This window comes from Sus scrofa, chromosome 12, assembly GCF_000003025.6.
Source record: "Sus scrofa isolate TJ Tabasco breed Duroc chromosome 12, Sscrofa11.1, whole genome shotgun sequence".
Lineage (NCBI taxonomy): Eukaryota > Metazoa > Chordata > Mammalia > Artiodactyla > Suidae > Sus > Sus scrofa.
This window is the reverse complement of record NC_010454.4, coordinates 57,050,409-57,075,638: the sequence shown is the minus strand read 5'-3', so window position 1 is coordinate 57,075,638 and position 25,230 is coordinate 57,050,409. Positions and strand designations below refer to the sequence as shown.

The 25,230-nt window shown below is 46.7% G+C and overlaps 1 protein-coding gene across 1 annotated transcript in view; it reads right to left on the bottom strand.

Moving 5' to 3' along the window:
• ARHGAP44 (Rho GTPase activating protein 44) overlaps positions 1-25,230 on the bottom strand; it is a 156,807-nt gene that overhangs the window by 131,068 nt on the left and 509 nt on the right.

Genomic DNA, 25,230 nt, shown 5'->3' with positions numbered 1-25,230 from the left:
GCCACACTGGATCCTTAACCTGCTGTGCCACATGGAAACTTCCTCATTTTTGTGTATTCTAATGACAGTACCGGGTACACAGTACAGGCTCAACAACAGTTTATCAAAACATTTCCCAGGTTGTAATGTGGAAATCAATCCTAACGAAAAAGTCTTCATTGAATTCTCTGTGTCTTTGAAACTACCACTCTGTCTTGATTACAGTAGCTTGACAGTAATCATTAAAATTGAGTAGGAGTTTCAGCTGTGGGCAGGGGGTTAAGGATCCAGTGTTGTCTCTATGGTGGCATGGATTTGATCCCCAGCCTGGCACAGTGAGCTAAGGAGCCAGCATTGCTGCAACTGTGGCATGGGTCACAGCTGTGGCTCAGATTTGATCCCTGGCCTGGGAACTTCCATATGCCCTGGATGCAGCCCTAAATAAATAAAATCTTAAAATAGCGTATTATTCAAAATTGTTTTGGCTTCTCTAGTTCCTTTGCCTTTCCACGCAAATTTTAGTGTCAGCTTATCTATATGTATAAAATTATCTTGCTGAAATTTTGACTGGAATTGCATTTAACTTATAGAGTAACATAAGGGGAACTGATACCATGACTAGATTGAGTCTTGCAATCATTTTTTTTTTTTAAGGTTGACTCTGTGGCATGTGGAAGTTTCCAGGCTAGGGATCAAAGTAGAGCTACAGCTGCTGGCCACAGCCACAGCAACACTGGATCCTCAACCCACCGAGTGAGGCCAGGGATCAAATGTGCATCCTCACAGACACTATGCTGGGTTCTAAGCCCACTGAGCCACAGCAGGACCTCTGAGTCTTGCGGTCTTGATTATAATCTGTCTCATTTATTCAGGTCTTCTTAATTTCATCATTGTTGTGTACTTTTCAGCATAATGATCCTGCATATAGTTTGTTAGATTTATTCCTGTTTTCTAAATTTTATTTCCAACTGTTCCCTGCAAGTTATTAAAAATACAATTGTCTTTTCTATGATCATTTTGCATCCTGAGCCTTTGGTAAGCTTTTTTTGGTAATAAGCTTTTGTTCACCTATTAGTTCTAGGAGTTTTTGCATAGATTCTTCAGTATTTTATCCATAGGCAATGAGGTCATCTATAAACAGGGCAGTTTGATTTATTCCTTTCCAATACATATCTTCTATTTACTTTTCTTGCCTGATTGTACTGGTGAGGCTCTCTAGTACAACACTGAACAGAAGTGAAAGAGAACATCCCTGCCTTGGTTCCTATCTTAAGGGAAAAGCATTCAGTCTTTCCCCATTAAATATGATATTAGCTTCAGAGCTTCCTTAGATACATTTTATTAGATTCAAGTACCTAGTATTTCTAACTTGACAAGATTATTTTATCATTAATGGATCCTAAATTTTGTCACATGATTTGCTGCATGAGTTAATATGAGCATTTGGGGTTTTTTCTTCAGTCAATTAATGTAGGAGGTTATATTCATTCTGCGAATGTCAGACCAACCCAGTGAGATAAACCCCACTGGGTCATAGGCTATTATTATATATATGGCTATATTTGATTTGCTGATATTTTCAGGACTTCTCCCTGTATGTTCATGAGGGCTGTTGGTCTACAGTTTCTTTTTCTTGTGATGTCTATGTCTGGTTTTGTTGTCCTGTAAGGCTGGCCTCACAAAGTAGGTGGGAAGTGTTCTTTTTCCTTTTCTGAAAGAAATTGTGTAGAATTGATGTTATTTCTTTAAATGTTTTGTAGAATTCACCAGTGAAACCATCTGGACCTGGAGTTTTGTTTTTGGAAAGAACTCAATTTCTTTATAGATTTAAGACTATTCCAGTGATGTCTCTCCTTTGGTGAGTTTTGGCAATTTGTGGCTTTCAAAGAATTGTATATTTTATCTTAGTTGTCCAAATTATATGCAGGGTTGTTTGTAGTATTTTTTAATACTTTTAATAACTTATCAATTTCTGATATTAGTCACCTATGTCTTCTTTTTTTTTCCCTTTAGTCCGTTTAGCTAAATCAACTTTATTAATCTCAGAACATCAACTTTTGGTTTCATTTGTCCTCTCCATGGTTTTGCTATTTTATATTTCAGTGTTTCTCATTCATCTCTTTACTTCTTTCTGTTTCACTTGCATTCTGTTTTTCACTTTTCTATTCTTTATTTTCATTTTTTTGTCTTTTTAGGGCCACACCCACGGCATTCAATTTTCTTAAGGTGAGAGCTTAGATTATTGAGACTCTTCTACTCTAAGCATTTAATGCTATTAAGAGCCCTCTAAGCTTTAGCTGTATCTCTTAAATGCTGATGCTGTATTTTCATTTTCAGCCAAAAAGCTTTTTAATTTCCCATGAAATTTCCTCTTTGGTCCACGGATAACGTATAAGCATATTGTTTAACACCGGGATCATCCAGTTATCTTTCCGTTATGGATTTCTGGTTGAATTCCATTATGGTCAGAGAACATGCTTGGCATGATTTTGAATTATTAAGTTAATATTTAATGGCTCAGGATATGGTCAACCTTGGCATATGTTTCAGGGGCACCTGAAAAGAACATCATCATCCTGCTGTTGGGGAAGTGTCCTCTATGTGCCACCCAGATTCGGTTAGTTTGTGCTCTTACTTAGTTCCTCCTCGTTCCTGTCGATTTTCTGTGTCCTGATTCTATCCACACCAGAGAAGAGCACTTAAAGTCTCCGCCTATTACTGGATCTGCCCTATCCATCTATCACTTCTTGCTGCATGGATTTTGAACCTCTGTCCTCATTTAGGATTTTTATGTCTTTTTGATTCATTGAACCTCTTATAGAATGTCTTTCTTTACCTCTGTAGTTTTCGGTGATCTGAAATTGACTGCCTTTGATATTAAGGTGCACCCCTTTCATTCGAATGGACCAAATGTGACAAACTCTTCATAACTGGTTATTTTCAGGGTTTGGGGGTTGTTTAGATAGACAATCTTATCTAAAAATGATGATAGTTTAGGGTTTCTTTCCAATTTCCATAACTTTTTATCACATCTGGGAACTTTTAATGACTTACTAATTTCCTTAGACTCTCAGGAACAGGCGAGGGCCACTGCTACCCTAACATAATCCCTCATCACATTCTACTCAAACTAATTTAAGACTCCATTCTCTTTCAGTCGAAAAGCTTATGCAGCAGTTTCAGCAGAGGGGTGTACAGTTACTTCTATACCTTCTCAATTGGGGAAGGCATCTTGCTTTCTAAAGCTCACGGCTTCAAGAGGAATGAAAGAGGAGCAGTGAGAAACAAAGAAAACCATTATCTGGCCACCCAGATATGCCTCAAAATCCAGAGGCTCAACTAGATCTGCCTTCTGCTTGACATTCCCTTTGCTGGCTTCCTTCTAGCAATGGCCCCCGCTCCCCAATCTACCCATAGACAGGGACTGAAGTTCTGCTCCAAAACAAGCACCTATAACCTCCTTCGCCCCCTTTCCAACTGTTTCCAGTGATTCATTACCTGAGAGACCCCACCTCAACTCTGTGCTAAGCTCTCCCGACTCTCCAAAATCCAGTCTCCCTAACATCTGATCTTCCCTCAAATTCCATAATATGCACTGTCTATAAAAATGCATGCTACTCCCACTGCTGTGTACTTGGCTCCTTTCCTATGGACTGTCTCTGTGGGTACAGGGAAAAAAAGAAATAGCAACTTGTTTAAAAAAAAAAAAGTTGAGATTAGCTCACACATGCAGTCAGAAATGAAGTCTCCTTTGGTCTCTTGCTCCCAAACCCCAGGAGGCACTGCCTGTACCCATTTAGACTCTTTCAGAGATGCTCTAGGCATTTCCAAGCAAGGTGACTACATGCTTGGGAACCTATGCACCCCCTGCCCTGACTCCCATACACACTTTACAGAAATTAGGTCAAATCCCAGCCACAACATTCTGCATCTTGCTCTTTTCACCTGTCAGTGTATCTTATCTTGGAAATGGCTGCCTACTGCTGCTGCGTTCAGATCTTATTCAGATAGTGTTGCTTTTACAGACCTCTCCTAGTCTATTTAGTGAGTGGATACTTTTTTGAAGGATACGTTCTATACACATGCAGAGGGATCTCTTAGACCCGCATGTCCCCTTTGCTGCAGTGTACTTTATTATCTTAAACCTTACTCACACTTCACCCCCCCCATCTCCATCCATCAGAAACCTATGCTTCCTACCAAGGTCCACCTTTTTTTAAAAAAAACTGAAGTAGAACCGATTGACAATGTTGTATTACTTTCAGGTGTACAGTACAGTGATTCAGTTATACATATATTATATCTGCTTTTTCAGATTTCCTTTTTTTTTTTTTTTTTTTTTTGGCTGCACCCTTGGCATGCAGAAGTTCCCAGACCAGCAATCAAACCTGTGCCACAGCAGTGAGAACACCGGATCCTTAACCCACTGCACCCCCACAAAATTCCCTTTTCCAGATTTTTTCCCCATATAGGTTATTACAAAATACTGAATATAGTTCCCTGTGCTATACAGTAGGTTCTTGTTGGTTATCTATTTCACATATAGCAGTGTGTCTATGTTAATCCCGAACTCCTAATTTATCCATCCTCCCTTTTCCCCTTTGGTAAGTTTCTTTTCTATATCCGTGGATCTATTTCTTTTCTTATTTTTCTTTCCTTTGCCTTTTTTTTTTTTTCTTTCAGCCATATCTGTGGCATATGGAAGTTCCTGGATCAGACGTCAAACTGAAGCTGCAGCTGAGACCTACACCACAGCCACAGAAATACCAGATCCAAGCCACATCTGCAACCGACACTGCAGTTGTGGCAACGCCGATCCATAAGCCACTGAGCAAGGCCAGGGATCGAACCCTCATCCTCACAGAGACTACATAGGGTCCTTAACTCACTGAGCCACAACAGGAACTCCTATTTCTGTTTTGTATTTAAGTTTGTATCATTTGTTTTTACATTCCACATATAAAGCGGTATCATATGATGATCCAAGGTCCACCATATGATAGTAAATCACCTTTTACTCCCTGAACCCTGGACGACTGTTAAAGCCACGAGTGACTGTTCTGTCCTGCCAATCGTGTTAACACTCCCTACCAGTTAGGCCATTAGTAAAAACCAGCCCCAAATACCTGCAGTGTGTTCATGCCGTATTTCCCTACTACAACATAAGCCCCCTGAGGGCAAGATTATCTGAGTTATCCTTTTCTGTTGGTCTCATGGCCCCCATCCCTGAGCGTGGCACGATGCTGAAAGAAAGTACTGTTTGTTGAAGAGGAAATGTGTGCTTCGTGCTGACTCGTGTGTGTCCCCGCCTCAAAAGATATGATTCAGTCCTAAGCACAGGAACCTCAGAACATGGCCTTAGCTGGAAAAAGGGTTGTTGCAGATATAAGCAGTTATGATGAGGGGGCTGGGGTGAGTGCACCCCTTAACCCAAGAAGACTAGAAGAGACACAGAGACAGACATACGCAGGGAACACCCTGTGATTCAAGAGGTAGAAGACTGTAGAAGTGTGTCTCCAAGCACCAAGGACTCCTGGCCACACCTGTAGCTAAGAGAGAGTTCTGACACTGTTCCCAGGTGCCAATCAGATGTCCTACAATCCGATTCCATTCTGACGCTGACTACCCAAAGTTAGAGCAGATCCCACAAACTATGGATAGTATCCTTCCCAAGACTGCCCCCACTTCAGATGCCAGCCACAGTCGGGGGTGACCCCAAGCCACCCATAATCCTGGCCAACTGGTTGCAAAGTCAGGGTTCCCCACACCCCCCAAGGTTTGACCCTACATTAGAAGGACTCACAGAACTCACCAGGAGTTCTATACTTAGGACAGCAGTTTGGTGTCTGTATAAAGGATACAACTCAGGAAGCAGCAGATGAAAGAGATACATGGGACAAGCTCTGGGGGCAGGTGGGAGGCGGGGGTCGGGGGGAAGATGCCAAGCTTCCACATCCCCTCCTCATGGAAATGGGCGCCCTCCCAACACCCCAATGAGGACGCTGCTCTGTGCTTCGCTGCCAGGGTTTTTACATGGGTTTCGTTATGTAGGCAGGATGCATTAAGTCACTGGACACAGCAATGAACTCCATCTCTGGCTTCTCTACCCTCCCCTTCGCGGACAATGTTCTGGCCCGAAGTGCCAACCCTTTAATCACGTGGTTGGTCTTTGTGGGGGCCAGCCCCCAGCCTGAAGCGATCCAGGGACCCACCAAGAGCCACCTCATCACCAAAGAAAGCACCACTACTACTCAAATCCCACAGATTTTTGAAGCTTTGTGCCAGCAACTGAGGCTGAAAACGAAATATTCTAAATTACATCATGATAATAATATAATTATTATTATAAGGGACATAGTCTCCCCTTAAGCCTTCAGAGAGAGAGAGCTTGGCCCTGCTTTTGGACTTATTAGCCTTTAGAGATGTGAGAGAATGATATTGGTATTTTAAGCCACCCGGTCCGCGGTCATTTATGAAGATGCTGTAGGAAACTAACACAGTGGATGGAGCAAAGCTTTCCCCTGTGGGTAACACTCTGAGCTACAATGGGGGCTCCAGGTGCATTCCCCTGGCTTCCACACCACCGAGTATTCCCATGGCTCCTCGGGACACTCCTTAGCCCTCCTCCCTTCCCAGCACCCTCCCCAGTTCACCTCCAGCCACCTGCTGAGGACTCCAAACTCCATCATCACTGGTCCACCTCCCAAGCAGCAGACCCAGATGTCCCCTGGACGTCTCCCGCTGCATCTCTCAGTGATGGGCAGGACCGTCCACCCTTTGCCCATTCCCAAACCTCAGGGCAGCTTTACGTCCTGCTGCTCTCTCAAGTTCCACCCAGGTCCCCTGATGCAACCTCTTCAATACTTCCGGAACCTCTCCATGTCTCCCCGCTTCATGGTCACAATTCTGACCCAGATGGCCAAATCCCACCTGGACAACTTATCAAGCCTCCCTGTCAAAAGCATCATCTCCTAACTGGTCCCCTGCCCTGGGCTTGCTCCCGTCCCCGTGGTTTTCCACCCTGCATCCAGAGTGATGACTCTAAAAAAGCCCAAATCTAAAAAAAAATTTAAAACAGTCACGGCAGCATCTTATGCCTTCTGAGGGTCCCGGAAACTATTTTGAGTACTTTGTGTGTACTGATTCATTTAAAATAATACAAGGGAGGAATTACTAATATCCGTATTTTGCAAATAAGACAACCGAGGCTGACAAAACCTAGCTGATGTGTCCAAGATTTGGCAAACTCTGATGGAGACAAGATAGAAACCTATGAGAATCTGGCATCAGAGCCCCTGGTCACAACTCCTAGACTATGGGCAGAGGTCAGATGGCCACTCAGTAATTCACCCCTGGCCCTTGGATAAAATCCCCATCAGCGGAGTCAGGTTTAAGTAAGGGGACCGCACAATTTGCCCACGTCTTCACCTGCTGTCCCTGGCGCTGATTTATGGAATCACTCTCAGAAGTGCATCGTGTGGACAGTGAATGAGATGATCATCCCACTGGCAAGTCTCACTCCCACGCCCGACGAAATTCCAGACCAAGAACCTGCTTTACTTCCTTGAGGTGCCACAGTCTACAACCCCTGGCTTTCACACTTTTCTTACCCTGCTAGAAATGCCTGGACCCTCGATCTCAGCCTGCAGGACCTTCCCGCCAACACCGTTATGTTCTCACGGTACCAAGAACGACTCAGTTATCATCTAAGACACCACTCGAGGTGACGGCCTGTTTCATCGCCCTTCTACTCACCCTCCTGTTTCTAGCAGAGGACCTGGTAGGTACAGTGGACAGCATACTCCCCTTCAGGAATAAGAAACGCATGCCCCAGCTACTAGGAACGCAGCCGTAAGAGCGCCTTCAGCTGCCAGCCCTCCGGCATTGCTCTGGCTGAAGGTCACGCTGTGTTCCAGCGAAAGCCCGATTCCAGGGCCTGATCAGTGCAGAGGGATGAGGGCTCCATCCATTCTCCCCAGCTCAGGACAACTCTGAAGGGACACTCAAGCTCCAGGACCCAGCAGGGAAGCAGCTGAGAGCTTTCTTGGGGCCACACCACAGCTGGATCTCCCTTCCTGCCTGGTCCTGTTTCCTTTTGTGCCTGTCCACGATGCTGAGGCCAAGAGTGCTCCCTAATAAGCATTTTGGATGTTACTCTCACCATCCGCCTCCTGGGCCCCCACCTGTGACAGCAGGTGGTCAGTAGTTACCTGTTTAACGAACAGCTTCTTCACTCGGTAAGTCTCCTGCCTTACACGCGCCCCCTGAGCAGACATGACTATGCCATGGCACGAGTCTGGCTTGTGGATGGAGAATCGTACTTTCCAATTAAAGACAACATACTACAGACTTGTTCTAAAGACGTGTCCTATTTTTTGCTGGCGGAGTAAAATCTTGGCCATCGTGAAGGCATGATTACAAGCCTACGGCTACATATTTAGCATGGGAAACCCCAAATTAGTGGATTAAAAAAAAAATCCACGCTGACACCTGTGAGAGCCTCATTTCCACGTCGCTGACAAGGACCTGCCCCTGCTCTCTGCACAGCGCTGTGGACAACCCGGAGCACGGAGGCGTCAGCTCTGGTCCTGCCAACACACAGCGTCCCCTCCAGGGAGGAACACACAACCCGCAGCAACTGGAACTCCGAGCGGGGAGAACTCGGAGGTATCAGAGAACAAGCAGAGTGGGTGGAAGCACAAAGGAAGACACGATCGCGGGGAGAGACAGGAAGGGGTGGCATTGGAATTGAGCTCTCAGAATGAACGTGACTGTTTCTGAGCCCCTCCTGTCTCCCACACGCTGTGCTGGGGGGCCAGACGACAGGCAGAACGCCTCTGATGACACAATGCACCGCGCTTTATGGATCAACGTGAAGCAGGCTCGGGCACACAGAGGAACAGTCCTGACCAAGAGAGAGGAAAGGCAACAGCTTGATCCAAGGCGAACACATCGCCAAAGGAAGATCGTAACTTCTTTGGCCAGTCCTCCTCATGAGCCTGAAGACTCCAGTGTGACGTAGGAGGGGCCCACGGAAAACGGTTTCCACCCTCCAAATGCTGGGTTCGAATATGCCACAGTGGACCCCGTGAACCCCCTACCCAGATGCTTTCCTCCTCCTCCCTCTCCAGCAGAACCCCAACTGCATTCAGGTATCTGTCCCACGCCCGTGGACGTCTCCTGCCTTAGAAGCGTCCCCCACCTCAACTCCAGGGGGACCCTCAGTGGAACTGGTCACCATCGTCCTGCCTGCCCGGCCAGGGACTGGGTCAAAGACACAGGCTGGAGCCCCGGCAGCCCCCACACCTCCCCTGGGCACGTGTTAACAGTCAGTGATGAGCACGCGAGTCAACTGCCTTAAACTATCTCACCCCAGGATTGGGACCCTTGGGTCTGCCCCTCTTGTCTTAATCATCTGGGGCCACCGTAACACGATACCTTAGGTATTCGCGTGGCTTACAATCAACAGAAATGCCTCCCAGTTCGGGAACTAGGAAGCTCAAGGTCAAGGTGACCGCGATCTGGTTTGTGACTGTGCCTTTCTGTTGTGTCCTCACGTGGCAGAAGGGGCAAGGGAGCTTCCTAGGGATGCTCTTACAGGGGCACCAAGCCCATAGTGAGGACCTTATTACCACCCTAAGGTCCTACCTCCCAATACCATCGCCTCACAGATCAGGATTTCGGCATGAATTTGGCGGGAGTGGGGCACGATTTGGGGGATTCAGACCGTATCCCCTCTCACCCTGGTCCTCTCTTGGGTTTATAAGCATGGCAAAAAATTACCTCCGTTGCTGCTAGCTGCTATTTTGACCATGAAAAAGCCAGTCTGAGAACAAGACCGAGCCACGAATGGAGGCAAAGCAAAGAGACATGGAGAGAAAGAGGTGGGAGGGAGGGGGGAGGGGAGACAGACAGCACGGTCCCAGGCACCTGCACACTCCCCTCCTCTGGACCCCCGGTCATTTGAAACAAAGTCTCCTTCTCATTTGAGCCTCTCTGAATTGACATCTGATCCTATAATTAAAAGCATCCTAGATGATACAAACAAGCAACGGTCTTCTTTCCTGCAGACCTGCTTAGAGCCTTACACAGAAACATAGATCCTAAGTTTCTAGGAAGAATGGACAGCGAGCTGCATTCCTCAGAGTCCAAGGATTTTTTTTCCCACAGAACCAAACTTGATAAAGAAGGAAGAGGACATTCTTCTGTCCGTGGTTCAAAAATATCATCTGCCCTGTGTTGCAGGACGCCAGAGAGAGGAGCTTCAAGGCAAGAATACAAATGAGGAGGACGCCGCCACGGTCAAGGGTAAGGACACAGATGACAATTAAGAACCCGGAATGCAAGAGCAGACGTAGATAAATTGTAATTCAGAGACAGATGCGGAGGCACCAACTGGTTATGGACGGGTGAAGCAGGACCTTGGAGTACCAGGAAACCAGCTCTCTAGGTCACTGCTGGGGACGCAGAACCCTGGCAAAGTCACCAAGGTAGAGCCTTTGATGACATTGATTAGAGTCTGGTCAACTCCTGGGTGGACTGAAAGGTCACCACCCCTCCCTGGTCCTGTGGGCAGAAGCCTCAGATGTTCCTCTTAGGAACTGCTCCTCCCCATAGCAGGCTGTGCAGACAGGGCTCTGGTCCGCCTCCAACCCTCCCACAGTCTCCACGGGATGGCCAGGTCCCACGACCGAGCCAAGGCAATCAGACTCTCATCTGACACAGACTCATCGGAGGGGTCTAACGAGAGGAAAGAGCTGGGAAGTAACCCCACCCTTGTATGTAAATTGAAGTATAGTTTCCTTCTTTTTAAGTAAAGCAAAAGAGATTGATTAAGGCATCAGAGGGGCATGGGCTGAGCTCAAGATGGCACCAGCCTATACTGAAGCATAGTTGATTTACAATGTCAGGTTGGCTGCCGGTGTATGGCAAAGTGATTCAGTTTATGTGTGTATATATATATGTATATATGTATATATATATATATATATATGTATATATGTGTATATATATATATATATATATATGTATGTATATAGGTGTATATATATATTCTTTTTCAGATTCTTTTCCATTATGGCTTATGCTACACGTAGGACCTTGTGTTTATCTATTTTATATACACTAGTCATATCCGCTAATCCCAAACCCCTAATCTACCCCTCTTCCCTTCCGCTTGGGTAATGATAAATTTGTTTTCTATGCCTGTGAGTCTTTCTGTTTTGTACATAAGCTCATTTGCAGGGAAGCTAACTCGTCTGAAGATGGCCTCTGAAGAGCTGTCCCACTGCCCTGTAGCAGGGGCACCAGCTGGTCACTCCTTTGATTTTATGAGCCACCCCCCCTTTCCCAAATCTCCATTTGTCCCAAATTAGCTATTTCTACTGCTGCAACCAGAGAGCCCTAACAGGTCACAGGGCACCATGCATCTCAGACCAAATTTCAAAACGTTTTTTCTTTTAAATGAGCTGCCCTCAAAGGCTATTAGAATATCACGTCCTAAGAGCAGATGATTTTATTCTGTGAAATGAGATCTGACAGCACAGCCTTTCCAGAGCATGAAGATAAGAGGGTTCCCATGTTTAAAACTAAGGCTCAGGAGAACTTCAAACATATTTCTACCTAGACCTGAAAAGGGCCCCAAACCTAAAACATCAACATGAGAAATTCCAGCAACATTTTACATTTGCCCACTTTGTTTTGAGTCCTGGAAGGGTTTTGTTTTATTAAAAAAGACATGTTTTATTTTCAAGAAGTTGCAAATTTTTAGCAAGTACCAGCAGCAAGAAACCAAATCACTCGTAATCCTACCCAAAGATAAACCCGATCTGCTCCCCCTTCCAGGCTTTCCTGATTTCCTTCCAGGCTGTTCTATGCAATTTCTGAAAAGACTGTACAATCTCAGCTCTGTATGCACTCCTGTATCCTGTTTCCTTATCTGAAACATTTCTCCCAAGCCCTTACATTTTTTTGAACGTTAGGAAAACACTAAGATTGTTACAGCTGCATAAATGTGCCAGAATTTACTTAATCATTCCACTAACGTGAGACATGTGAAGTGTTCCACTTTTTCTCCTCTTGCAGATTTTTTTGGTCTTTTTAGGGCCACACTTGTGGCATATGGAAATTTCCAGGCTAGGGATCTCATCAGAGCTGTAGCTGTAGTCTACACTGCAGCCATAGCAACACTGGATCCAAGCCACATCAGCAACCTACACTGCAGCTTGTGGCAATGCAGGATCCTTAACCCACTGAGTGAGGCCAGGGATTGAACTCGCATCCTCACAGTGACAATGTCTGGTTCTTAACCCAGGGGGCCACAATGGGAACTCTGCCTTTTTTTTTTTTTTTTTTCCTTGGCTGTGCCCACAGCATAGGGAAATTCCCAGGCCAGGGACTGAACTTGCGCCACAGCAGCGACAATGCCAGATCCTTAACCTGCTGAGCCACAAGGGGACGCCCCCCCCCACCCTTTGCAGGCTCATTAAAGTACAGCGATAAAGAACTTCTGTATCAAAACCAGTGGCTCCGGGAGCAAATCTCAACTACTGTCCTTTCCTTCCCAACAATGCATCCAGCCATAACACACACTCACCTGCTCTGAGACTTGTATAGACAGCGGGGGACAGACCAGAACCTGCTCTGAAGAGCTGCTGTGAGGGTGAAACGGGAGTATCTGCAGCATACACTTGAGTGTCTGTCACGGGACACACTCGACCAAGAGCAGCTGTGAAAATGATGCTCGTCTCTGCAGTCTCAACAGTGCACACACGCGGAAACAGCTAAAAGCTCTGCCTGCTTCCCACAGTCCTTATTAATTAATTAATGTATCATTTTGTCTTTTTAGGGCCATACCCACATGGCAGTTCCTCGGTTAGAGGCGGAATGACAGCGGAATGACAGCTGCAGCTGATGGCTTGCACTACAGCCATGGCAACACCACATCTGAGCCACATCTGTGAACTTCGCTGCAGCTGATGGCAATGCCGGATTCTTCACCCACTGAGGGAGGCCATGGATCAAACCCACATCCTCATGGATACGAGTCGGGGTCCTAACCCACTGAGCCACAACGGGAACTCATCATAGTCCTTATTTTTTAAAGGTCCCTATTTGGTTCATTTGTTATGTAGGAGTCTGTCGGGGCTTTTGCAGTCAGAGAAACAGCTTTTCTTTCAGCCTACAAGTAAAAAAAAAAAAAAAAAAAAAAAAAAAAAAAAGAAAGAAATACTTCCAAAGGGCACGCTCTTACCCTTTCTTCTGAAACTGCAGACAGGAAGCAAAGTGGAGAATTTTCTATCGGCAGATTACCGCATGCTCTTAGTGGCTAGCTACATACAAGACACCCGATTACCTTACATGAATGTGACATTTTAATTTTTATTCATGTCAAGAGCGGTTAACTGGCATTTCCAGAACCACCTGAAGTGACCTTAGGGACCCTGAGGCTGCCAAGATCCACCCCCAGGAGCGAGGGGACCAAGGAAAGCATTTGCCTGGGCGTGACCTACTTAAGGATGCAGCTCCGACCTGGTCTGCCCCTTTCTTAGCCTGGTACTTCTGCAGCCTCCATCCCCCATCTGTACAATGGAGCCACAAATAACACCCAATTTCTATCCATGTTGCCAGGAGTCAACAAAAATAATGCCTATAAGAGTTCCTGCTGTGTCTCAGTGGGTTAAGAACCTGACTGCAGCAGCTCGGGTCACTGCAGAGGGGCAGGTTCCATCCCTGGCCCTGGGGCAGTGGGTTAAAGGATCCAACTGCCCCATTGCAGCACAGGACACAGGTGTGCCTTGGATTCAACCCCTGGCACAGGAACTTCCATACGCCAGTGGGTGTGGTCATTAAAAACCAGTAATAATAATAAATGCCTATAGGAGTTCCCGTCGTGGCACAGTGGAAATGAATCCGACTAGGAACCATGAAGTTGCAGGTTCGATCCCTGGCCTCGCTCAGTGGGTCAAGGATCCTGTGTTGCCGTGAGCTGTGGTGTAGGTCACAGATACGGCTCAGATCTGGCGTGGCTGTGGCATAGGCTGGCAGCTATAGCTCTGATTAGACCCCTAGCCTGGGAACCTCTTCATGCCGGGGGTGTGGCCCTAAAAAGCCAAAAAAAAAAAAAAAAAAAAAGCCTATAAAGGACACAGCCCAGTTCTCAGCTACAGAGGACAGAGCTGAGCCTTTTGAGCTTTTCTTCTTTGGGTCCCTGAAGGATGCCCTCCCCTGCTCCAGCTGAAGTGGGGTGGGTGGGTGATTTGCTCCCGTCAATGAATGTGAGCAGAAGCGACATGTGTCATTTCCAGAGAGAAGCTTAGGGGCCAGGGTATGATGCAGCACGTCCTCATTCATGGCCTCTGCCATCACAGAGGAGCATGTGGAACAGAGTCTGGGGCCCTGAAGGGCTGCTCCCGGCGGCCAGTGCACACACCACCGGGATCCTGAGCGTCTTTGTTACAGCAGCACAACTAGGACAATCCCAAGGAGTGCAACAACTACGCGTCACAATGCATTTCAAATGAGTGAGGCCATCCGTACTCTCTCTTAAGATGTTTCATCTTTGGGACTCAACATCGAAAAACTGGGTTTGACTTGCGAACAGAAGGCAAGTGGGTATCCATTTCAACTTGTAAAATTTTCAGCTACTTATGAATATAAATCAGGCCCAAACAAGTGCCTCATGTCAAAGAGACTTTCAGCGCAGCAGAGGATTGTGGTAATAACTATAATTTATGGGAGTGCTTATTATTTCCCAGGCCTGAGGCTAAGGATATTCTATTTCTTATCTTATTTAATCCTGGTGATCAGCCCAATACAGCAGGTGTCATTCCAGTGTGAGAGGATGAGAATTTCTGTTCTCATCATTCCTCTCCCCACTGCAGGAAGAACTTTAAAAAATCATACATATTTATATGGGTATGTGTGTATATATACATGTATCTATTTGTACACACACATTTTGACATGAGATAGTCAATATCAACATGAAAAATGTTTGTTCTCCTAAAGATGCTCCTCCCTAAAGGATTCCTGGACACTGAGAGACTCCACAGCCACCCTCCTAGGACGGAGACAAAGAATGATCCTTCTCATAGCTGCACTTTGGAGGAGAGGGCAGAAGAGGGGGCAGGAGTAGCAAGGGCACAGGAAAGATTTCAAAGACAGGCAGTGGGAGAGGAGAGAGCGATCCCCAAGGTTATTCAACTGTGGGGAAGGCTCCCTATATCCAGTCATATCCAGGGGAGCTCTGTGACGAGTCCGAGCCAAGGAGATGTGAACAAAGATGACATTTGTAAATCCCAGGTCAAGGCATGTAAGAGCCCGGATGGCCTCTCTACATCCTCTCTTCACCTTTAGCAGTGACTGAAAGCTACACATGGAGATGGGGGGCGGGGTGCAGACTGGACCCCTGAATCACGCATGGATGACTGTCCCTAGGAGTCCCCAGCAACCACCGAATTTCACATGAGCTTAAAAATAAACATTGGCTATGTTGGGCCATGGAGGTTCCACAGCTCATGTGTTACCATGGCAGGGCTTTGCTGATCCTAATACAACACGGAAGACTCAAGACTCGGCAAAGAACAAAATAAGCCAAAGCAAATCGGGAGGAGGGGATCTAAAAATTAAAAAAAAAAAAGAAGAAGAAGGATTTACTACAAATAGAAAAAACACACTGATCAAGAGCTAATGAGGAAGAAATTTTTAAAAAGAAAAAGGAATAATTAATAAGAGCTGATTCTGTGGGGTGTGGGGAGCCAAGCCAGGTGAAAAGAGAAATGCAAATTAGACTGACAAAGGCCATACAACCACGTACTCAAAACAGACTCCATTAAGCTTTAAAATCATCAAAAAAGGAATGCTTTTCTATAAAACAGGTTCGTAAAAATGACTCAGGAAAAGATAGAAAACATAAATAGCCCAATGATGACTGAAGACATTGGGAAAGCTGTCAAAGAACCACCTCCAAAAAGTGGTCTGTAGAGGTCATTTCAAAGCTGACCTCACCACTGCATAGAAAAAGAAAATGGAAAAAGCAGCAAGCAGGCAGTTTGTGTTACAATGTTCTCAAAATCTGACTGCTTTAGCAAAAGGAAAAAAATTCAGATGATCTCATATATGAATACTGAATGCCAAAATCCTAAATGAAACAATTAAATTTAGCATTATATAAAAATAATCAGCAAATCATAGTCAAGTAAGATCGACTAGAGGAAGGCGAGGAGAGCTCAATATTAGAAAATTTACTGAGGTTCAAGAACATAAAACGCAAGCTCCTAGTGTGTAGAAACTGCAGGAACTCTGTCACTGGTGTATCCCCAGCACCAAAAAATGCCTGGACCATAGCAAGTGCTCAATAAATATTTATGGCACCAGTTATTGAATGAAGACATTAATGAAGGAGAAAACATATGATTATCTTTAAATCCAATGATAATATAGTTCATCAAATTTACCTTCAGTGCCAAAGATAAACTCAAAATAAATTTATGCAACATGTAACATGATTAAAAAACAGTATCTCTCAAACCAATTCCCATGCATTTCCACAGAAGATAATAATGAAGGAGGGGAGCCCACATTCTACCATATATTCACCAACATTTTAGTGATGTTCTACAAGTGTTAGACAATGCAATTAGACAAGAAAATATAATGAGTATATACCTGAAGAGGAAGAAGCAAAATTACTATTTGTAGGAAATATGATTGCTACCTGGAAAATGCAATAGATTTAATTTTTTTAAAGTACTCAAAAGTAATGAGATAATTTATGAAGGTAATTGTTTAAGATAATTATACAAAAATCAGTAACTTTCCTACATTCCAGCAATAAAGAGCAAGACAACATAACAAAAGATTTCAATCATTAAGGCTATAATGACAATGAAAAATTACCTACACACAAAAGCAAAATTATGCAGGACCTAAGTACAAAAAATACTTTACAGGATCAGGAGTTCCTGTCGTGGTGCAGTGGTTAACAAATCTGACTGGGAACCATGAGGTTACGGGTTCGATCCCTGCCCTTGCTCAATGGGTTAATGATCTGGTGTTGCCGTGAGCTATGGCATAGATCACAGATGCGGCTTGGATCCTGCGTTGCTGTGGCTCTGGCGCAGGCTGGCAGCTACAGCTCCAATTAGACCCGTAGCCTGGGAACCTCCATATGCCACGGGAGCAGCCCAAGAAATGGCAAAAAGACAAAAACAAAACAAAACAAAACAAAAAAAACTTCGCAGGATCATAAACAGACTTGACTAAACATACCCTATTCCCAGAGGGAAGAATTCCATCATACTACGTATTGAAAAACTTTCAATTTTCCCCAACCCAATATATACATTGCGGGGGACGGGGGCTGGTGCTGGATTATTTTTCCTTTTATTCTGTAAACATTTTGCATATAAGCATTTGTCAGTATGTCTGATTATCTACCTCTTTAAATTTCTATCTATTTTTTTATTTTTGGCTTATTTTAATTCTTACTGAAATATAGTTGATTTAAAATGTGTTAGTTTCTGGTGTACAGCAAAGTGATTTAGTTATAAATATACTGGGGGGGCTCTTTTCCCTTATAGATTATTACAAAATACCACATACAGTTCCCTGTGCCACGGTAGGTCCTTGTTAGTTGTCCATTTTATGTACAGCAGTGTGTCTCTGTTAATCCCAAACTCCTAATGTATCCCTCCCCCCACCCCCCCTCTGGTAACCGTAAGTTTATTGTCTATGTCTGTGAATCTATTTGTTTTGTAATATCCATCTCAAAAAATGAGGAAGAATAAACCAGTGAGCAAAGGCAGAAGAAAATAATCGCCTCTCTTTTATAAGGAAGCAGTCTGTAGATTAGCTAGGACCAAGGTAGCACCAGATCTTTAGGCAAAGCTGTTGAGTCCTCATTGCCAAGCCAAGGAAGCTGTCTCAGATGAAGCTGGAATGAGGAGCCCAGACCAACTCCATGGCATCGCCTGTCCAAAGCATGGGACGCACCAACCCACCGCTGCTCATCTGAGCAGCAGAGACCACCTCAAATTCCTGCCGACCTGTGGGTCAAGAGAACAAACTGGAAATCCCAGAAACAGATACAAGGAGGTGAAATCTGTCAGTCCATGATAAAGACGACATTTCACGCGTTGGGCATGAATTACCTTACTCAAGTTGATGATTGGGCTAACTTTTTTTTAAAGGAAGATGACATGTGGCACCTATTATATGTCACACGCCAAAATTAAAGAACTTGATAAAGACTTGATGGTCAAATGAAATTATATCACGGTAATGAAAACCTATAAATATGTTATGTAATCTCCTGTGGAGAAAGGCGTTCCCCACCCTAACATTCAAAGCAAAATATGATGAAAAGCGTGAAAAAAAACATAAAAGGCAAAAAAAAAAAAAAAAACCAAAACAAAACCCATAGGGAGATGTGCATGGCATAAAACAAAGCATCTATGTGCTTAATATATTAACAATTTCCTAACAACCAATCAGAAATCAGTTATGAACATGACTTTCGAGCACTGGGGCAAAGCCCTAGGCAGGCAATTCAGAAAAGGCCCCAGATATCTAGGAGACCTAAAAAATGCTCAACCTCACTAGACATCTGAGAAAAGACAAGTTTTAGGATTTACTCATGTCATTGACAAGGCTGTACCCTTCGTTGCTGATCGAGTTGGGAGAAGAAAATGAACGATTCTTCTGCGGGTGGAAACAGAACACGTGCATGTGTTCACAGACATAAAACATACACTTGCAGAGTCTTAAAAAGACGTACAAAGTCTTAAAAACGCACATGTTCTTTGGCCCAGCAATTCCATTGCGAAGATGTCACCCTAGGAAAGTAAACCCCTAAGAATTATTTGCTACATGTTAGCAAAACGAAATTGGCAGACTCTAATGGAATCTTACAGAGCTTTGAAAGCAAATGCTGTAGGGACACAATTATTGCCCTGGGATGATATTCAAGACAAAATACAACAGGAGGACCAAATAAATAAATAAATAAATAAATAAATAAATAAATCAGGCTGCAAAACAGTATACACCAAACGGTCTCCTTTTAAGAACAGCTATATGCCTAGTGAAAACTTGGAAGACTATACCCAACATATTAACTGGGGCCTCCAGGTACTAAGATTATGGATGATTTTTTTTTTTTTGGCCTTTTTGCCCACCCATGAGTTTATAACTTTTCTCTGATAAACAACTATCACTTATGTAACCAGAAAGAAGGTTAAAAAAAGTAAATCGAATTCTGTGGGAAAATAAACATTTCTCCTAAAAATAAACTCTTGAGTTTGGAAAAGAAAAGCAAAAACATCTGCTTCCTGGACGGAAAGGGGCGTCTGAAATGGCTAGATGGCCACACACTTCCCCAGGACAGCAGGGTACCAGGTGCCAGCCTGCTGGGATGCCCCGAGCCCCTTGGAAGAGCCCCGGCTCTCCCTTGTTCTTCCCTGCACCCTCCAACTATCTCCACATGGAGCAGAAGCCCAGCTACATGCTTTGCTGTCCTTAGCAACACAGCATTTGCCAGAACCTTTTCTTAATGATTAGGAAGCAATCCCCTCTCAAAAGAGCAACCAGGAATTAAATGACTGTTTTGACGCACAGGGGCCACTGATTCCCTTTTTCTGGGGGGAGGGAGTCCTGATCACCCATCATGAAAAAGGCGAAGGATGGACAATGGGCGGGGAAGGCATTAATTGCTGTTGGAAAGCATGGCTCCTTATCATGACTTGCAGGTCTGGGAGAACAGCACGCTGCAGGAAATCCTACTGCTGCAAGCAGCCCAGGAAGGCTGCACGCTGGCAGGTCTACACAGTAATGGGCTCAGAAAATATCCCCTCCAGATGTGCTAGCCCATTCATCAGTTTGTGAGGACATTCTGTTCTCTGTCACATACACACACCACAGCAGGTGGCGAGACACGGGCCTCGACAAAATGAATGAAAACCTTCACTCTGAGACCTAGAAAACGTACACAGTGCTACCTGGGGGACAGGGTAGGTCTGCCCGGCCCTGCTGAGCTATCAGGGAGCCGTGGTCCAGCTCACAGGGAAATACAGACAAAGCCGTCTGATGACTCACTTGGAACTGGTTCTGACTTTTCCGTGATGTCCCACCCACGGGTCCCCGCTCTTCAGAGGCTTGCTGATGACCAGGCGGTGTCTCACAGACACCTTCAAGGAAAAGATCCGTGCTGGCTTTGGCTGCTTGGGCCCAAGTAAAAATGCCTGCAGCACCAGGACTCCCAGAGGCTGCTGCATCCTCAGCATCTATCTGGGTACCACTGGCAGCTGTAGTGACATCCTGAGACCTGCGCAGTGGCAATGATGCTCAGCCGGGCTTTGCACCAGCAATCAAGCCCATGCACGGTGGCAGGCTAAGCCATCTAAGAACAGACAACAGGGCTGTGCAAACTTGACCTTCTGCTCCCCCTGCTCCCTAATGCATAATCCCCAAAACCAAAAGAATGCAATCCAACCAGCCTTGCTCCTGCCCGTCCATGCCTCCCTCCCACACTGGCTGAGCTCCCTGCTTACTCTTGGTCCCCGTGAACATCACCCACTCTTGCAGGGGAGCACAGGGCCCACTGACAGCCATCACCAGGCAATGATGGAAATCTAAGAAGCGCTTTACGTCTGGGAGGCCAGCGTTTTCGGAGGACTGACTGGGCAAGAAGCAGAAAATGACAATGAATGACACCCACCAACTCTTGGGCGCTTGGTTGAAGCCGGGCTCCTTTGACCTCCTCCTGACAGTCCTCTGAGGCAGGGCTGCTGTGCAGGCTGAAAAAATTGTCCTCCTCATCAGGTCAAGGTGCCAACTTTACTTCCATTTTCTTGGTCATTTAGCAGGGCTCTAAATTTCAGTTCAGGGCTTTATTCCGCCCAACACAAACCAAATGCCACTTGCAAGAAAACTACTCTATGCTTTTCAGGGTGCCTCTCACCCCAGCAACCTGCAGACGCTCCTAGCATTTTAAGTCAAGCACGAACCGATTTCTCCCTTAAATCTTGCTCTGTCCTTCCACAGCCCAGCAATGCAGCTGTGCTCACGCCTCTGTACACCCAGTCCCATCACAAAATGACAGAGGCACAGTGGCCGGAGCCTCTCCCGTCTTAGAACTGCTCAGCGTGACTTCCCCGTCCACCACGAAGGGACCTCTTGCTCAAACAAGCATTCAGTCGCCAAAGAATTTCAGAGAGCTTACTATACACCAGGCCTTAGGACAACTGTCCTGCCCACCAGGAAGGTAACGTCTAGTGGAAACGATAAATGAGATGAGATAAAACTGATGACACACTATAACCTAGCATGCCCTTCTAACAGATTCCAAGAGAACAGGGATTTTGTTGACTGCAAGGTCATATTCCCTAAATCAGCACAGAGCCTGGCACAATAGCAGGCACCCAATAAACATTTACTGAGTGAATGAAATAAAAGAATGAATGGCAGCCACATGCGTATAACCCAGAGACAGTTATGGCACTTGCCCAAAGATACCTGTGGCTACTATTTATGAAATATGTCCTAGTGCTGAGAGAGATGTTGGGCACTTTTCAGGGGTAATCTCCTGTCCTCACTGCCACAATTAGCACCGTGCAAACCTTATCATGCCCACTTTGCAGATGAGGAAACTAAGGGGCAGAGTTCAGCTCAACTACAGTCAGCAGCCCACAAACCAGACCTGTTCCACTTGAAACCCAGTACTACCTCAAACCATCAGGCACTTGGTGGTCCAGCCTTGAAGGGCCAGGATGCTTCCCAAAGGATGGTGCTGACGTGACAGGGCATAGCAGTGAGGCCAAAGCAGCAGGAACATGGGCAGAGACAGCTACACAGACCAAGGAGGCGACGCAGCTTTTCCCAGTTAAGTGCAGTGGGTTTAAAACTCTTTTCCCAGTCATCGACTCCCTCCGCATGCAGAGGTGGGTGCTTCAAGAGAAATTACTATGAATGCCACACAACACGCAGCAATGCCTGCATTCTTAAAGGGGCTAAGATCTGAGCCCCTTGGCAGTTTTATATGCAGAAGCCCTCCAGACCCTGCTGCTTTTGGAAGGCAAGTGGGGTGAGGAGGCGGGAGGAAGGGCCACCTCCCGCCCATCTACATCTTCCCACAAAGACAGGAGAGTCACTTCAACAACACGCAAGGATGAGAATGCAGCGGCTTTTGCTCAAGCAACTCCGCAAGGGGAGCTCGCATTCTGAAAGCCCCTCTCAAAGGTGATGACCGCTCTGACCGAAAGGAACAGGCCAGATCAACCTCAAACACCGACTTGCAGTCCGCAATGGCACACCTTGAGAGGTCCAGTTGTGAACCCTTTCTTCAGTTCCCTCGCAGTTCAGGTCTATCCTTTTGTTTTCCTCACAAAGAGTCAAAGGTTCTTCTGCAAGATGTGGGCTAGGAGCAACGGGTTATGTGTGCTACCGTGAAAATAAGGTTTTTTTACAACCCAGGTGAGTAAACCTGAATTATTTAGGACACTTAGGTTGAACAATAACACCTAAGTCCAGAAGTTCCCGCCGTGGCACAATGGGATCAGCAGCGTCTTGGGAGCGCTGGGATGCAGGTTCGATCCCCAGCCCAGCACAGGGGGTTAAGGATCTGGTGTTGCTGCAGCAGGGGCTTAGGCGGCAGTTGTGGCTTGGATCTGAGCCCTGGCCCGGGAACTCCATATGCCAAGGGGGGGAGGCCAAAAAAGAAAAAGATAAGTCCATAAAATGAAGTCCCAGCAAAGAAAAAACAAAAGTGAACAGGATGGACGAGAGAGGGAAGAGGGGGGCCTCTGGAAGGTCTCGGGACCCAGACCTGGATGATGAGGCAGAGGCGTAAGGGACCCGGGCGGGCAGAGTGGAAAGCAGCCGGAACAAAGCCGCCAGAGGGAAAGCAGCTCGGTGTGTCCGGGGCCAGGAAGGCCCTTGTGGCTGGAGCGCAGCAGGCGGGAAGGACAGAACAAAGATGGAAAGCCAAGGAAGGGGTCCAGTCACTCAGGGTCTTCCGGGCTCCAGAAAGAGCTGGGACAGTAAGTGCGATGTGATGCCACGGGAGGCTTTTAAGCAGCAAAGGAACGTGAACTGATTTTTGCCCTCAAAGTTTCACTTGGAATATCATCAAGATGGAAACCTGGGAGTTCCCTCATGGCCCAGCAGGGTTAGGGACCTGGCGTTGTCACTGCTGTGACAGGTTAAAGCTGTGGCGTGGGTTCAATCCCTGGCCAGGGAACTTCGGCATGCCATGGGCATGGCCAAAAAAGAAAAGAAAAGAAAAGGATGATATATGATCAACACACCATAGTGGGCTGGCCATCATTCTACCTGGTACATGACACAGTAATATACCATGTGATAGAGAGACAGAATTCGTCCATGTGCCAGTGTCCACCAGCATCTCAATAAACAAGGGACAAGGACCTCCTGGTGCTTGGACGTCCACGAATGTGCTTTCAAATGAGTGAGACCACCTGTTGCCTATCCTGACACCCAACTGCCCTTCTCCCTTGGTCACTCTACCCACGGATTAAGCTTTTGTGCCTGAGGCTTGTAAACCTTACCACTTTGGAAAGAGGCAGAGGCAGGTTTCAAGGGTGCCAGGGAAGAAGGGTCAATACCTTGCTAACACTTCGATTCGAGCCCCGAACTGGAACCCCAGGACCAAATGAGACACGCCATTCCAGTCTAGGTCAGGGGCCTCCTGGTCACGTGGTTGGGCAGGTGGGCAGACGGATGCCAGCCCACAGGGCGATGCAGGAGTCAGGGTACCGAAGACAGATCAACTTGACTGTCACCTGCCAAACAGCCCATGCAGGAAAACACTGTCCCCGTGTCCAACACATCCAAAGGCAGCCCACGTGAGGCTCTATCTGTGGCAATACCATGCCAGAAATCTGACTCTGCTATTCATAAATTCTTCCTCATGTGAAAGCACATGTGTTTGGGAAATGAAAACGCATCCAAGTCAATTTTAGACATTGCTACTTGGAAACCATCTGGAGTCTGGTTCCATAAGAAGCCACTGCATCTTCTGCCCTCCAGGGCCCATTGTCAGGAGGGTGATGTGCTTACATGGCAGTCTAGTGTCCCCGGGGAAGGCCCGGGCCCCACCCCCCCACCCCCACTCCCCCACCCCCACCCCTCCCAGATGCCAGTTCACTTCCCACCCAAGAAAGGTATTTGGTTTCTCAGGAAACCTAGTGGAGGGCCCTCGAGGTGGTGAGCTCGCACTTGAACGGTGCACTTGAGCAGCGCCGCCCGAGGCTGGGTTCTCGGCTTTCCACCTGCTTTAGAACTGCACACCTGAATTCCTTTGCCACATCAGCAATGGAAATCCCTCCCCAGGGACAGAAGTTGAACCAAAAACCCCCCTTCTGCCTAACCATTCTGTGTACAGAGCATGCCTAGCTTTGGAAGAGACCCACCAGGATCCTTATGTAACATTAATAGATGTTGGCACACCGCGGAGCCGCTCCTGGAGACACTTGCCCAGATGTAGCCCATTTTCGCTGTGATGACAGCAGGCTGGGTCTTGCAGCTTCCTGGGGCCTGGCTCGTCCTGCCCATGGGGCCTCAGTCCCCCTCCCCTACCTGGCCGCGATCCTCCGCTTATCTCATCTTCCAGAGGAGTTGGGCCTCCCTTTCTGCAACCTCCCTCCCTCCAGTGAAATCAGTCTCAGGACCAAGCCGACAGCAGCGCCATTCCACCAGCACCTTCCCTGCCCCCGCTCCCCGCGCCGCTACAGATCCTCTCGCCGCCACCCAACGCCGTAACAAACCCGGCCAGGAGAGGAATCCGGCATCTCAGTACCCAGTCCCAGCAAACCAACACCGCAGGAGGGCTCAGATCTGCCAAGCCGACCAGGCCCAACATTTTCCCCGCACCCTGGAGGAGCCCTGAACCCGGCTCAGGGGAAGGCGTCCTCGGGGAGCGGCTGCGGTTTGACTGTCTCCAGCACCATCAGAGCAAACACCTGTTTCCAAGAAGCTAAGGGGCCAGAGGGAGAAGGGAGTCCCGGGGAAAGGCAGGGAGGACGAGGTGAAGGGGCAGCTGGGGACGCAGGTAAAGGATGCGTCACACTCTGCGCTTGGCAACCGGAGCCCCGGCGCGGCGGGCAGAGCGCGAGAAGGGCTCCGGGGTCCGGGAAGTTCAGAGAGGAAAGGGTCGCGCCCGCGAGCGGTGCCCGGAGGGGACCAGCGCCCGGGGAGGGCCGGTGCGGAGCTAAGGGAGGAGGAAGGGAGGAGGAA